The sequence below is a fragment of the Macrobrachium nipponense genome, chromosome 10 (genome assembly GCF_015104395.2).
Source record: "Macrobrachium nipponense isolate FS-2020 chromosome 10, ASM1510439v2, whole genome shotgun sequence".
NCBI classification, from domain to species: domain Eukaryota; kingdom Metazoa; phylum Arthropoda; class Malacostraca; order Decapoda; family Palaemonidae; genus Macrobrachium; species Macrobrachium nipponense.
In genome coordinates this window covers 34,850,201-34,867,950 of record NC_087204.1, presented here as the reverse complement: position 1 = coordinate 34,867,950, position 17,750 = coordinate 34,850,201, and positions in this window count along the sequence as shown.

Below are 17,750 nucleotides of genomic sequence, written 5' to 3'. Positions count from 1 at the left end.
TAAGTAAACAGTGAACCTACCAATCTTTTGAAACACGAGCTACTGAATACATAGGCCTAATATTCATACCATTAGGAATACACTAAAAGTCTACATTTCTTTGTATTATATGACTTCAGTAATCGATCCTTATCAAACAAATGAAACTGAAATGTCTTTTCGTCTATGTAGATAATAGCCAAGGAATCTACATTATACCACTGCCTTAAAAATGAAGCAATTATGTTCATTGAAGGCCAGGCCATAAAATACCTCATGAGGCTAAAATTCCAGCTGGACTCTTACAAAATAAACCCTTATAAACTAAACCATTTTAACGGATACAGTGAAAACCATTCTTACACAATGTAGGCTTGTTTATCCGTTCTAGGCATCTTAGAAGAATATAGTTTAACCCAACAGCTACGTACGTAAGTTCCAGAAGTGAAGCGACAAATCTCAGAATTGATCGTACTTTCTTTAGAAACTCGTGGAGTTGCCAGTTAGTATATTTTATTCCAATTATTGTCAATCCTCCTTTATCTGATAATACGTATAAGTGATTACAGTAAGTGTATAAGCGCAGAAAGTATTTCCCCAGTGAATGATCAATGTTGTACGTTTCAATAATTGTTTATTAAAAAAAATAAAAAAAATATTTTCCCAAAAGAAACATCTGCGGCTTTCAAAGTGTGATATCAAGTGTTCACCATAGAGTGGCAGCAAGGAACCAGTGCATAAGCATTGCCTAATATTTGTAAATTAACTTTCTACTTATATCGATAGTTATTATGATTTCTTTTGATAAAGCACAGAGAAGTTAAATGAAATATAAATAAGACACAAGTTGGTGTAAAAAAAAAAAAAAAAAAAAAATCAAAGTTATATGAGCTTTAGAGGTTTAGCATTGGTAACATGGTTAGGCCTATTTCAAGAATCAAGGAAATATATTTTCCTGCTTGTTAGTTAATCATTTCAATCGAATTTCTCAATTGTGCAAATTTTTGCATGTGGAATTGCGTTCAGGGTCGCACCGAACACGTATTTTCGTAGGTTTTAAGGTTTTAACTTTTTTTTTTTTTTTTTTTTTTTTTTTTTTTCAGTGCATGAGTGAGACTATTCTTGTTCATACGATCCGGAGTTGTGAATTGCTTGGCGAGCATTATTTTTTTTAATTCTAGGTATCTCCTGTTATGCTCTCTTCTCTCTCTCTCTCTCTCTCTCTCTCTCTCTCTCTCAGGGTCCTTTTCATCTAGTCAGGAATAACCAGGAGGTCTGATTTAAGAATCAAGCACTAGGCCTATTGGTCATGCTCGGGTGCTTCTTTATATATATATATATATATATATATATATATAATATATATATAATATAATTGATATATATTATAATAATACTATATATTATATATATAATATAATATATAATATTAATATATCCATCCCCAAAAAACTCATTAAATTTCTGTTATACAATAATGCTTGACTGGATTGAACAGATTACTGGAATTGTCCGTGGAAATATGAATTTGGGTGATATCTTTCTTATGATACGCCCACCTTACACAAATTCGGTCTTAAATTTCACGGTTTAGGATATGATTCGAAGACTTGAGGTGAAAAAGGGGGGGTGGAGTTAGTATTGTGGGTAGAGCTAGAGATAGAGGTAGAGGGGGGGGGGAGGGGTGGTTGGGGTCTGTCGTCCTCCCTACTTAACAGGTGGTGATATTACGGGTGTTTTGGTTTGACTGCGACCGTCTTTCTTATTTTTCATATAGCGAGTCTGTTTCCCAGTTGCAAGGACAGGTCCTGAAGGTTCTAAGAGACAGTGGCCCGGCATTGTAAGCCTTGCAATGCCCGGAACTAGGCCTAGTCACCTGAAGGTAGCAGCAGCAGTTAGAGCCTTTCTCGAAGATGGTGTTTTATGCTCGGTCCTAGAAGCTAGAATCAGAACTACCAACCACCCCAACTTCTCTATTGAAACTAGGTGCATTCATGGTTGATTATGCTTAAATTCGCGGAGATTCTCCCTTTACATTCTATTGATACTTCCATGGTTTTATGAATCTTCGCTAAAATAATTGATAATGCACTACGATATTAAATATTTGTTTCCACATTGCTCGAGATAAACATTGGTAATGTTGGTAATACTGTGTTGAACGAGAATTTCAAATTGTTTCGTTTCTATAGTTTGAAGTAATTACTATTCTTGAAAATTAATACTATTACCGTTAATTTTTTTCTTATGATTGTTATAAATGTCATAGATTTGATATTTGTGCATCATATGTTAGCTGTATTTTGCTTGATAGAGCTTTCACCGTAGAAATTTTTTTTCCAGCTATGAGTTGTAGTTGCCAGTTAGTGAATTTCGAACGAAATCCTCTGAAATTTGTCACTTCAGTTTTTGGAAACTTACTGTACAATAAATCCAGTTTCGATAATAAGAGTAATTACTAAAACAGTAGTTTAGAGTCACAGAGTGTATTTTACAGTTTATAGGCTGCATTGTATAATAGGAGCACCTTTCTGTGGAGTACCAAGGCTTTTTCACCTTACCTGCCTCACACGTCACCAAGATAAAAAAAAAACGGCTTTACTGACCTATATTCAATAAACAACCCAAAAACACAGCCATCATATTTACCTGCAATACAATTGACTCTAAGGGTACTTAAGACACAAATTTGCGTACATACTATAACGTAAGCAATGGGGATTCCTTTTTAACTTCGTTGCAAAGTTCTGCATTATTTTTTCCGCTAAATGTTTTAGCTCAATGACCATAGCAAGCTATACCTCAGTGCTCTTTACCAAAGACAATAGATAAAAGCTTAAGTAACAACAACATTCAGTGTTTTGAAATGAAGATAATTTTCCTTATCTAACAAGGGGTGATCCGACCTCCATCTTATTGTTGTAAACATTATATATTCCTAAATTAACGTAAATTAAAACTTGCTAAAATCTACGGTCAAATAGAGCATTGTTTAACATGCACATTATTTATTTTTAAAATTTTTCAATTTAATAAATAATTCATATCCTACCTAAAATTCCTGTATCTTTAACTCGATGCGAAACACCTTTTTCTGACCTTTTAAGTTCTTCCATAGACCTTTCCTACCCAACCCCCAACAAGAACAACAACAACAACAAAGTAGTTTGTAGGCTTACTCCTTGAGTAAGCGATAATGTCAGTGACCTCTGAGACTGTAATTTACAGAGCAGATATGAGATCAATCACGTTATCTTAGATGGAGGACTGTTTGCACAGTTTACCTCCTATCGCTTAAGCATAATGCTTGGGTGATAAGTGATTTCAGCAAATACGTACCTTATTTTACCCTGAAAAAATGCTTTACGGATTTTTTTAAAGAGTCCCTTTAGTGTTAGTACTTAATATTTTCAAAATAACCCAAATATGATCTGGATAAATAAGAGCTTAGAGCAATTTTCATACTACAGCTATAATAAGTTACGGAATATTCCTCTAAGTCTAAGCAACAGATATCAATATGATAAAATCCTTGCTAAAGATTAGTGAGGAGAGACAATTTGACACCTAGTTGTTTACATAGTTTTAAACTGCAGTATTTGAGTACTGACACCTAAGTCGACGTGTATTAAATAGAATACAACAGGCGGTAAATGTTTACAGGTCCAGCTCCGTTTTTCTTAAGTAATTATGTATTTTCTTGTGTTTTAATGTGTTTTGAATGATTACGATAGTGATACATGTGGGAAATGAGTTGATATTGAGTTATTAATGTACACCCCTACTACAAACAAAAATTTCCCACATGTATTACTATCATAATTATTTAAGACATTAAAACACAAATACATAGTTACTTGAGAAAAGCCGAGTTGGCACTGTTGTGAAAATAAGCTAACTGGTTACAAAGGATACCATCCTAACCTAACCCAACCCAACCTGACCTAACCAAGTAGGCCGTGTTACTTGGCCTGGGGCTCAACACCCCCCAAACCAGGCCAACTGGATTACATAGGACACCATCCTAGCCTAACATAACCTTGTAGGTGGTGTTGTAGCCGGGGGGTCACCGCCCCCAACCAATAATTTGCCATGCTTCCTGCTGTCACTTTAAAATAAAATGATAAATTTACCTTAATTGGATGGACAAAAAAGTTTTGATGGCTCTATGTAAAACAAGTCGGTTTTGACTAGTCTCATAGTCGTAGTCATCAGTATAATCCCAATATTTTCTTTGTCCATGTCTTTTATCAAACTCCATGTTGCCTTAAAAATCGATGCATTGAGGTTCATATTCATAAAAATTACGAATTAACAGAAACTAATCAAAATTACAGGTGGAACAAAGACAGGACATATATTCACTTCATGGAAAACTTGAGCCGAATGACAAGAGAAAATGTCTGACACCCGTAAAATTTACCCCAAGTCACGTGACTCCTAGACATATGACGTAACTAACCACAATGCAGTTTTAAGGAAAAACAAACTCGCATCAAAGCACTGGCCGTGTTTGTGTTAAAGTAAACAAAAACACATCTTTTTCGATGATGGTTATTACATATACATTCATATCCCGGATATGAATGTTCAGAGACAAAGTTTAATTATTTTTTTTTTATCCCAAATGCATATATGATACTAGAATAATTATAGAATAAGTTGGAACTGTTGTAAAATAATACCCAACAGGCAAATACCTTTGATACCCAGAAGCGCTGCCGATGTAAATAACATCAATTAAGAAGGATTTTTGAAAAACATCAAATGATTTTCAATGACAATTATTACACCATACGCGACTGGCACTTTCAACGGCCATGTTTTATAATAAACAACGGCCGTAGATACCTGTTTGTTTAGGCGACTTAAAATTCCAATATTTAAATACTCAGGACACTACTATGAGATTCAGGGCTTCTGTACCACGGTTTTTTTGGCAATAACTTTTTATCTATGCATTTCATAGATATAACGCTTATTCAGAATACACATTATATATACACATAAATTTTGACTGTGTTCTGCATTACGTAGGTTGAATAAATTTGGTACTTATAATCTAAAAGTGACTTTTTTTGAAGACGGGCCAACTTACTCAGAGATAAGGTTTCGAACGCACTCGTTACGTAACTTATGACAGCATTTCTTCCCTCTTTCTCGATGGATGATTGGCTATACTTAACGAAGGCTATACCTCAGGCAACAAATGACAAAAATTTAAATACAAGCAAAGCAGTACACCTTTATGAACTCTGGAACCTCTCCACTGATTAATTGTCATAATGAACAAACCAACAAAATATGTTAATAAATACAAAAACACTTCGATTATTAGTCTAACTCCCAAAATAAGTGTCCTAAGAAATTATAATCTACTTTATAGGTCACAATCAGTTTGACAAGATGTAGGGAATAGTGGTAATTTTCAAAGACATAGTAGACAAGCTTGATTGATAAACTGCTTTTATCCAATGTCAAAAAAAAAAAAAAAAAAAAAAAAAAAAAAACCCCCCAAAAAAAAAAAAAAAAAAAAAAAAAAATAGACGGTACCGTATTTTGCTTTAAACCGTTCACCAATAATTATCGTCAGAATGATGACTTCATGAGGCTCCACCAACTTTGGCCTTGTTATAATTCAGGTGGATAACAATGAAGGCTGCCATGGACATTGTTGTATTAGAAAAATCTAACTTCTGGCTATATAAACTCATTTCTCTAGTAGTTGTAAGAAGTGTTAAATGATCCTCATGGATCCCAGCAGTTGGCCTAAACGTTTAATTCATGTATATTGCTGCTATTACTAATTTTGCGGCACTTACTGCTACAGTAGTATTGCTACGACTAGCACAGATACCCCACCCACATGTATCGTTCCGCCATTCATAAAGTCTTTATATCCTACATGGTCGTACAGACTAAAGAAGAAGAAAAAAAAATTATATCATATCGGATGATCCGTTGGTCTGCTGGAGATTTTGGCACACATAAGCTTGTATTTTCTTTGGATAAAATCTTATTTAACAAAAAAATAGTTATCTAAAGACTATTTACATACAATCTCTCTCTTTCTCTCTCCCTCCTGGTGGCATAGTGAATAGTTAATGGAAAAGTTAAAAATCCTGAATGACATTACAAGTATTATATAATCACGTTTACGCTAAATACAAATCAGACCCGTAAAACATTGGATTTAAACTAGAACTGAATAATTACCTATTCAGGCTATAGTAAGTATGGCCACGGGCTTTCTCTTGACTGTATAAAGTTGCAGTCGTAAGACAAATGCAGTTTTGCAACCACGGGGACAATTCCAAATTCCTGATTACTATGGGTTTCAGAGCCGATGGAATAAGGTGAATGGGTTTCTGTCTGGTGGATGGGCGGGGCAACATTTCGTTAAAACGATGTTTACTTTGCTTACGTAATGTATGTTTTTCGACTCTTGGCTCGCAATCATTGGCCATGGCGTCGGCTAGATCATTTTTACTCTATAAAAAATCAAAAACTATCGGGTTTAGGTTTATTGATAATGCTGACAAAATTTGTGTGTAGTTGCAAATATCATATGTCAACTTTCAGCTACATCCGATGCTTTGATAAGGAGCAAAATCCAAAACCGTGTTACAGAGGCCCTGAATTTCAAAGTAACTCTGCCACTACGAAATGAAGTACAGTATATGAAATAAAATATAACAGCAAATACCTTTGTTACCAAAAGCTCTGACCATGTAAATAACACCAAATAGAATTTTTCGATAGTGTCAAAGGAGTTTAAACGTGACTTTAAATTTCAATATTTGAACACTTCGACACAAATTCTGCCTGTATGAATAAAATAATATGGTAAATCTAAATAATAACTTCGCACCGGGTATTTCTTTGGAAATTACAGTTTCCTATAGTATTCTGGTTGCTTATTAAGAATTTACCGTTATTTTTGGGCGGTCGACTGTAATTAACCCCCTGGGGCGAGTACTAAACACGGCGAAATACATTGGACGCCCCAATCCCTAGTGGATGTCGTATTCGCGGTTACGTTCTTTGCAGACCGTGCGGAGTTATTCCTTAGAATTAACTATAGTATAACAGTAATACCTTTGATACCCAGAAGCACTGACAATATACACAGCACCATAACATGTAGAGTTTTTCGAAGTCGTCAAAGGATTTACAACCCTTAATACTAAGACGTCCCACCTCATATCGAGCAAGACAGGTTAAGTAACTCGGGTCACCTTCTTCGCCTGCCCGACTCGGTCGGAAACAAGCACTTCGGGTTTGCTTGTCAAGTGTCAAGTCACAACGCAACTGCTGAGGTGCACTATGTAGGCAGGTGGACTTACGTTAATTACAGTCCAATTTTTGTAATATATGGACGTATATAATAAAACCCCACATATATGAGACGTTACATATTCCCAGAGCAACGTTTAAAAGTTCGACAAACTGAGAGAGAGAGAGAGAGAGAGAGAGAGAGAGAGAGAGAGAGAGAGAGAGAGAGAGAGAGAGAGAGTAACAAACACACAAATAAGATATCTTATATATATATATATAATATATATATATATATATATATATATATATATAAGGGTATAGGTATATATATATATATATATATATATATATATATATATATATATATATATATATATATATATATCCACAGCAAGTTTTAAAAATTCTGACAAACCGAAATTTTCTAAGAGAGAGAGAGAGAGGCAATGTTATATAATTTTGACGAATCGAAAAGCGTACTTTGAAATTTACCGAGGGCTCCAATTACGAGAGAGAGAGAGAGAGAGAGAGAGAGAGAGAGAGAGAGAGAGAGAGAGAGAGAGACGCACTAAATATATATTTTTTGTCATATCAGGAGAATTTGATAACATTAAAGCACATACAAAACTATATATTATCCCCAAAACAATGTCTAGAATTTTTGACAATAATGAGAAAGTCCTTTGAAACGGTGCGATCTGGAAAACCTTGACAAAACATATAATTTCTCTCAAATATGTTTCCCAATGAAATCAAATTAAGGCTATACGATCCTGAAGATATTTTCATACATTTTCACCAAAAGACTTTCTACATCTACGTTCGTATTAAAATCTGTGTGGTAAAATGTAATTAAATGCAGCTTCATAATTACTTAAGTAAACACAATGTCATTGACAGGCTCTAATCTCACGTTCAGAAACTTCTCATCAAATAACTCAGTTCCTTAGGAGAAATATGATTATTGAGTCCCTTAGATAAACATAATTCTACGTTTAAAGATGGCATTCCGAAACGTCCTCCCTTATATGCAAAACAAATATAAAATGCATAAAACGTACGTTTTAATGAGAAACTGAAACATCTGCAAATTTATTCGTGAGCAAACTGTTTTAAGTTGTCCAATGAGTCTCCATGAACGTCTCAACTCATGAAACCATTTTGTAATGTTGTCAGTGATAGATTGATTGACTTGATACCTATATTTACCTTGTAATAAATTAATTGCTTGAGCGAGTCATTATATGTGAAAATTAGATAAAATCGAACATATATTAATAGTTTATTTGGCATCAGACATTGAATAAGAAAAAATCTTTCGTAATTAGGTAGGCGTTTATGTGTAGTGTAAGAAACAGTACACAGAAGAAGATATTACTGTTGAAATTTAACAAAATGACTTATCTTAACATTAAGAATGTGAAATTAACGATAAGAAGTATCAGTAAAATGTCTACTTAAACTCTTAAACTATACCAATAGGGATAGTATGTGGTTTACACGAGTTTACACTTCAGTAGTCAAAGAGAGCTAATAGGAAACTTGAATTAAAGAAAACGAGTAAAATGGCTGACTCAACTATAATGTTAGGTTTAAGGTCTAACTTCTTTTCTAATCCCTTCCACGATATTTATGGTAAACACACACACACACACACACACACACACACACACACACACACACACATATAAATACACATATGAGCAGGTGATCAAATAATCAGGAGCCAGAATGTCACTCAGTAAACTTGCCTCATGGTTGCTTTCATCCTTAGGCTGATGTGACCTGCAACGGAAAGAGAGGAAATTAATAATTTTTAATAAAGAATTGAACGATTTAACAACAAGTATAATAATTATGACATCAAAGTATTTGAAGTGTACTTATTTTACGCATTCTGAGCTTGAATTTCACAGGTACAGAGGAAAAAAAATATTTGAAAATACGAAGAGAAATGTAAGGAAGATCACATGAAAAATGTGGAACAGTAACCCTGAGGAACGAACCTCAAAAGTTCAAGTTCTCCTTGTATGTTAGTAATTTTGCTGAAGTTTTCATCTATTAATTTATCTATTAGTTAAATAATTTTTTCTTGTTTGGCAACTGATCTCTTCTTGTATATCCTATTAATCATTACCTCTTCTAAATAATAATAATAATAATAATATAATTAATAATAATAATAATAATAATAATAATAACTAATAATCTAATAATAATAATATGATACACACATGGCTAATAGAATGCCTGAAAATAATGGGGCAGAGGAAACACCATCAGCTTCCTCAAAATACAATGCGCAACTGGAATACAATACTTACAAGCTCTGGAATAAGACTAGCAGAGGTTATATCAGGAGAGGGATCTTCCAGGGCGACTCACTGTCCCCACTACTCTTCGTAGTAGCCATGATTCCCATGACAAAGTTACTACAGAAAATGGAGGCCGTGGGTACCAACTCCAAGAAAAGAGGCAACAGAATTAACCATCTGATGTTCATGGACGACATCAAAGCTGTATGGTTAAGAGCATCAAGGAAATAGTACCCTAATCCAGACTGTAAGGATTGTATCTGGGGACATCAGGATGGAGTTTGGAATAGAAAAACAATGCGCCTTAGTCAACATACAAAAAGGCAAAGTAACGAGAAAAACTGAAGGGATGGAAAGCTACCAGATGGGCGCAACATCAAACACATAAGATGAGTACAGGATACAAATACCTGGGAATAATGGAAGGAGGGATATAAAAACACCAAGAGATGAAGGACACGATCAGGAAAGAATATATGCAGAGACTCAAGGCGATACTCAAGTCAAAACTCAACGCCGGAAATATGATAAAAGCATAAACACATGGGCAGTGCCAATAATCAGATACAGCGCAGGAATAGTGGAATGGACGAAGGCAGAACTCCGCAGCATAGATCAGAAAACCAGGAAAACATATGACAATACACAAAGCACTACACCAAGGAGCAATACGGACAGACTATACATAACACGAAAGGAAGGAGGGAGAGGACTACTAAGTATAGAGGACTGCGTCAACATTGAGAACAGAGCACTGGGGCAATATCTGAAAACCAGTGAAGACGAGTGGCTAAAGAGTGCATGGGAAGAAGGGCTAATAAAAGTAGACGAAGACCCAGAAAAATATACAGAGACAGGAGAAAGACAGACAGAACAGAGGACTGGGACAACAAACCAATGCACGGACAATACATGAGACAGACTAAAGAACTAGCCAGCGATGACAATTGGCAATGGCTACAGAGGGGAGAGCTAAAGAAGGAAACTGAAGGAATGATAACAGCGGCACAAGATCAGGCCCCAAGAACCAGATATGTTCAAAGAACGATAGACGGAAATAACATCTCTCCCATATGTAGGAAGTGCAATATGAAAAATGAAACCATAACCACATAGCAAGTGAATGCTCGGCACTTGCACAGAACCAGTACAAAAAGAGGCATGATTCAGTGGCAAAAGCCCTCCACTGGAGCCTGTGCAAGAAAACATCAGCTACCTTGCAGTAATAAGTGGTACGAGCACCAACCTGAGGAGTGATAGAAAACGATCACGCAAAGATCCTCTGGGACTATGGTATCAGAACGGATAGGGTGATACGTGCAAACAGACCAGACGTGACGTTGATTGACAAAGTCAAGAAGAAAGTATCACTCATTGATGTCGCAACTACCATGGGACACCAGAGTTGAAGAGAAAGAGAGGGAAAAAAAAATGGATAAGTATCAAGATCTGAAAATAGAAAATAAGAAGGATATGGGTATATGCCATGGAAAATCGCTACCCATAATCATAGGAGCACTAGGCACGATCCCAAGATCCTGAAAAGGAATCTAGAAAAACTAGAGGCTGAAGTAGCTCCAGGACTCATGCCAGAAGATGTGATCCTAGAAACGGCACACATAGTAAGGAAAGTGATAGGACTCCTAAGGAGGCAGGAGGATGCAACCCGGAACCCCACACTATAAATACCACCCAGTCGAATTGGAGGACTGTGATAGAGTTAAAAAAAAAAAAAATTATAATAATATAAGCTGTTTCAACGGCATTTAATTATTTAGAATCTTCTCAATTCTTCCTATTATTTTCTTCTCATCAGCATGTAGCTGGTGTATCAGGTTTCCTAAGGACATATATGATTTCAGTTGTCTTAGGTTTATTTCCTCTAACGTGTCGACAGCGCACAGGCAGTCATCTATGAGAGTATATACAGCAAAGTGAATTAAGATATTGTTTTACATGTATTTATAGCAGGAAAGGGCGTGTACAATCGGTGGGTAGGTCGGTAAGCAGGGATTTTAATTGGTCGTTGGATGGTGACGAATTCTGTCCCTGAGGCGTTGAGATCTTCTTGGTCCGTCCAGGGTTGTTGGCGTTGGTTGGGTGTTGGTTGGGGTACCCACCACCTGGGTGGCAGGTACTATAAGCCGTCCAGGTGACATGTCATCCTCTCGTTCTCTCTCTCTCCCCGTTCCTTCCTTCATTCCTGTGGTTGTTTCCTCTTCTCCCTTCTTTCTCTCTCTGCTTCTTCCTCCTCTTTCTCTCTCTCTTTCTCTCTCCAGTTCCGCTTCTTCTGTTGGTTGTTCCTCTCTCCCGCTTTCCTCTCTCTGCTTCTTCCTCTCTCTCTCGCTCTCTTTCTCTCTCCACAAGTTTCCCTCTCTGTGGTTGTTAAAATTCCTCTCTCTCTCTCTCAAGAAGGAGAATTGAGAAGATTCTATATTAATTAATGCCGTTAAAACAGCTATAATATTCAATGCTACTGCCCTCAGAGAAGGCCTCCTTCCTAATAATAGTAATAATAATAATAATAATGATATTCTTTGGAACTTGAATTCAATCAATGACCCGTTATGATAAGGTTCATCTTCTGAATAATAATAATAAAATAATAATAATAATAATAATAATAATAATAATAATATAAAAAATAATAAATAATAATATGTGTCGCCGTGGCAGAGTGGGTTAGGTCATCAATGGACTGGTTACATTGGGGCAGCTCAGTTGTTGGATGGGTGACCGCTCTCCTTAGCGTTGATTCCTTGGGAATGGATCTTTACCATAATTTCCTCAGTCTAACTCAGCTGTAATTGAGTACCGTTTCCTGATGGGGTAGGGTCCAGCTATGGGTTAAATAGCAAAACTCAGCAATGATGGAAAGAAATGAAGAATTAAACGACAACGACGTAAATGGAACCTCTGGTGCAAGAGAGAAGTTTTGTCCGGCAGCAGGTATTCAGCTCAATAGAAAGGGGAAGACAGTCAGGTACTTGGAGGTCGTCATCCAGCATCTGACCACACAACGACAGAAACCAACAACCAAAGACTGGAGCTACAGAAGCAAACCAGAGGAAGAATGGACAAGAGAAGAAAATAAGGAAGTTTGGAGATGCATACATCAGAAGCAACCCGACGGAGAGAGGATATAGATGATTGGTCAACATCTGGAATGAGGCTTGGCAGACAGCGCAGAACAGTGGAATGGACAAAGGCAGAACTTCGCAGCATAGACCAGAAAATCAGGAACATTTGACAATACACAAAGCACTACACCCAAGAGCAAATACAGACAGACTATACATAACACGAAAGGAAGGAGGGAGAGGACTACTAAGCATAGAGGACTGAGTCAACATCGAGAGCAGAGCACTGGGGCAATATATGCAAAACCAGTGAAGACGTGCATGGGAAGAAGGACTGATAAAAGAGAACGAAGACCAGAAATATACAGAGACAGGAGAATGACAAGCAGAACAGAGGAAGGAATGGCAACAACTAACCAATGCACGGCCATACTGAGGCAGACTAAAGAACTAGCCAGCGATGACACGTGGCAATGGCTACTGAGGGGAGAGCTCAAGAAGGAAACTGAAGGAATGATAACAGCGGCACAAGATCAGGCCCTAAGAACAGATGTGTTCAAAGAACGATAGATGGAAATAACATCTCTCCCATATGTAGGAAGTGCAATATCGAAAAATGAAACCATAAACCACATAGCAAGCGAATGTCCGGCATTTGCACAGAACAGTACAAAAAGAGGCATGATTCAGTAGTAAAAAGCCCTCACTGGAGCCTGTGCAAGAAACATAAGCTACCTTGCAGTAATAAGTGGTGGTGGCACAACTGAAGAAGTGATGGAAAACGATCAGGCAAAGATCCTCTGGACTATGGTATCGGAACAGATAGGGTGATCATGAACGTTGATTGACAAAATCAAGAAGAAAGTATCACTCATTGGTGTTGCAATACCATGGGACACCAGAAGAGAAAGAGAGGGAAAAATGGGATAAGTATCAAGACCTGAAAATAGAAATGCCAGTGGAAATTGTACCGATAATCATAGGAACACTAGGCATGATAACCCAAAATCCCTGAAAAAAGAATCTGGAAAACTAGAGGCTGAAGTAGCTCCAGGACTCATGCAGAAGAGTGTGATCCTAGAAATGGCGCACATAGTAAGAAAAGTGATGGACTCCTAGGAGGCAGGATGCAACCTGGAACCCCACACTATAATACCATCCAGTTCGAATTGGAGAATAATAATAATAATAATAATAATAATAATAATAATAATAATAATAATCATTTCGTGCCTCTGTTAATGAAAATAATCATATTGGTCTTTTACGTCAAAATTCACAATATTTTTCAACAAAGCAAGTATAAAGCAAACAAAGATTTTTGAAAATATAAAAAAATAGTTATTGCATAATGCTAACTGAATTTCTGCTCTCGTATCGCACTCAAAAGTTCTAGGTTAAACTAATATTAAGTTTAGAATTTAACCTTAGTTAAAGTGATGCCTTATTTACGGTAGAATTTTTTAGTTACGATGTTTCCTATTGATGATAAATCTCGTGGTATTTATGAGATTAAAATGGCGTTCATAATCTTCTTCGTCGCTTTGTTACTTATGAGATTTGCCGAAGGTCATTGGCACATGGAACAATCCTTGACTTTTAGGTCTCTCTCTCTCTCTCTCTCGCTCTCTCTCTCTCTCTCTCTCTCTCTCTCTCTCTTACCAAAGCTAGAATTATGGTGCTAATTTTGTTTCTATTTACTTTTAGTTTTTTTTCCATTGTGAAATTGTATGTTATATAAAAACTTTTGAAGCTTACAAGAGAAAATACTAACTTACTTGAGAACCTGAAAAGGAAATAAATAAATAAATATATAGATAAATAAATAAAAATAGATAAAAATAATAATTAATTGATAAAGGAATTAATTAATAAGTAAAAAAATAAATGAATCATTGAAACAAGTCGCCAAGTGATGGGATCTAATGTCAATTTTCCTTGAAAAACTTTTTTCCATCTGTACTGGCCACAATGTGTGCTGCCACCACCAGCGCCTGTTCGTTTTCTTTGCGTACAGACCTTGGTGGTATGTAGTAGACCTGAACCCTGACTGATTACTCCTTGCAACCGTTTCCCATTATGAAATGGGGCAATAAAAGAGTTCATTGGGGGAAAATACTTCTCCTTTAAAAAGGTTAAGAGAGAGAGAGAGAGAGAGAGAGAGAGAGAGAGGAGAGAGAGAGATAGATGATTACAGCGAATTGTTTTACAACTAGTGGGTATACGAATGCAAGCGAACTGGTCTCTCACAGGTGGCTTTTTCTGTGGCCAAGAAATACATTGTTGGGAGAGTAGCACTATTCCTGAAAGGACTAATAATACTATTGATGTGACTATTTCTTTCAATTTTTCCATTCTAAAGCTTTGAAAGGCATCAGTAGGAGACAAGGACTATTATTGAAACCACGGATACTATGCATGTGACTATTTCATTCCATTTTTTTGGTAATGTTTTAAGATGCCTTGTTAGGGGAGCAGCAAAATTCCTGAAATCACTTATACTGCTCATTTTCATTTATGGTTTGGTCAAGCTTACAAAGGTGTTGTCAGGAGGGAATTACTATTGCTTGTAAAGTTCCTTTTTATTTTTTGGTTTTGCAAACCCTAAAAATGTATTGTTAGGCAAGCAATACTGTTTCTGAAACTATTAATATTATTGCTATTACTATTTTATTGTCCGTTTTTCTATTTTCTTCATAGTTTCCTGTTTTAACTTATTGCTTGATCTTTCCTGCGTCACTGGTGATCCCTGACACGCTACGATAACCTGCAATGGAAACTTGTTAACAGTAAAATTATTTTGAGTTGAATTAATCTTGCATATATAAAATGATTTAAAATTAATGTTTAAATTACTAATTTCCAGTGTAATATTCATTACCTAGAAAATGATTAACTAAGCGTCATTGTTCTTTATGAAAATACAGAACTTAATCTTATATTTAAACTTGACTTATGCATGCTTAACTATAAGAATACTTGATTGATTAGTATAATGTGCAATTACTCAGAGAATGAATAAAAGTATCATAACTGTGACGAAAACAAAGATGGATTTTCTAATCATCTTTGAAAAAAATGAAGTGAAGCAAGCAGAGACATATAGGTTATCAGTTGAAAAAACAAAAAAACAAAAACAAAATGAAACATATAAATAAATAGATAACTAAATAAATAAACAAGCCATGGAACAGGAAAAATATTAAAAAATTAGAAAAAATAATATAACTTAGGCGAAAAATGTGAACAATACGGTCTATTGATTTTTTTATGATGTAAAAAAAGGTATAGAGCAGTAAAAATATAGATAATGAAAAAAAGATTAAACATGCCTTGCAGCAAAAAAAAAAAAAAAAAAAAAAAAAAAATTCTGACTGTGCAAATAGTTTTAATAAAACTTTTCCTTACGTGTATTATGTGTATGAAGGTCAAACCTGTCCCGATAATGCCTGCTAAATGTGAACGGTTGCGGGAGCAAATTCGACAAAGGGAAATGATGAATAAATAAACCTTCTTCTTCGAGAATATTGCCTCTCCTTTATGCTTCTCAGAAGAAGAATCATTCACTTCCCCATTCAGCCGACTCTGTATCGTAAGAGTAACTCCCATTGAAATGAACCTTGTGAAACTCGTTTCGGGGAATGAAATATCTTTTGCTCTCTAGATATTTGTCCCAGAATTTCGCAACGTTGTATTTCTGTCCTAAACGAAAAACATCAGTTTGTGTTTGAATCTAATAAACGAAAGGGAAAATTAGGGAAGGTGCTTAAGAAATAAAGGTAAGAAGTAAAATTTGTTTATAAAAATGTGGGGGACATTTCTAATTTCATCCAGTGGATTGCTTTCAATAATAATTCGTATCACATACTAAAAATCACGAAAGAGTAATTTGAGTAAGAAATCTATTTTCAAAAGGTTGTTGGTTTCAGTAAATCATCTATTCTGGAGAAAAAAATCAATATTTGGAAGCCTAAATCATTTGATGTTTTAAAGACCTATATATATTTCTTATTTAATGACCTGTATATATATATATATATATATATATATGTATATATATACATATTTATATAAATACATATATTTACATATATATATATATATATATATATATATATATATACATAATATATATCTATATATATATATATATATATATATATATAATGTATGTATGTAGTATATATATATACGTGTATATCTATATATATATATATATATATATATATATGTATGTATGTATGTATATATCTATATATATATATATATATATATACGTGTATATATATATATATATATATATCTATATATATATATATGCGTGTGTGTGTTTTGTGTGGGTCAGAGAGGTGTTCCTTCGTTTATCTGGAAGTATTTTTTGTGTGGGAATATTTTGTCCATAGTAATAATAATAATAATAATAATAATAATAATAATAATAAATAATAATAATAATAAGATAATAATAATAATAATAATAATAATAATAATAATAATAATAATAATAATAATAATAATAATAATAATAATAATAATAATAATTGTGTTGTATTAATGATAATACAAAAACTTAAATTTATTTATGGGAGATTTTAGGTGAAATCCCTTTACGGTTGCCTGTGTATGTATGTATGGATGGATGGATGAATGCATATATATATATAATATATATATATATATATATATATATATATATATATATACTATATAATACTATATATAAGTATATATATATATATCCGTATATATTATGTATGTAAGTATATATATGCATATATATATATATATATATATATATATGTATGTGTGTATGTATGTATATATGCTATATATATATATATATATATATTATATATAAATATATATATATATGTATGTGTGTATGTAGTGTATATGCTATTATATATATAATATATATATATATATATATAATATATATATGTATGATATATATCTTATATATATTTATATCATATTTATATATATATATATATATATATATTATATATATATAATATATATATATATATATATATATATGGATCATATATATATATATATAATATTATATATATTGATATATATATATATATATTAT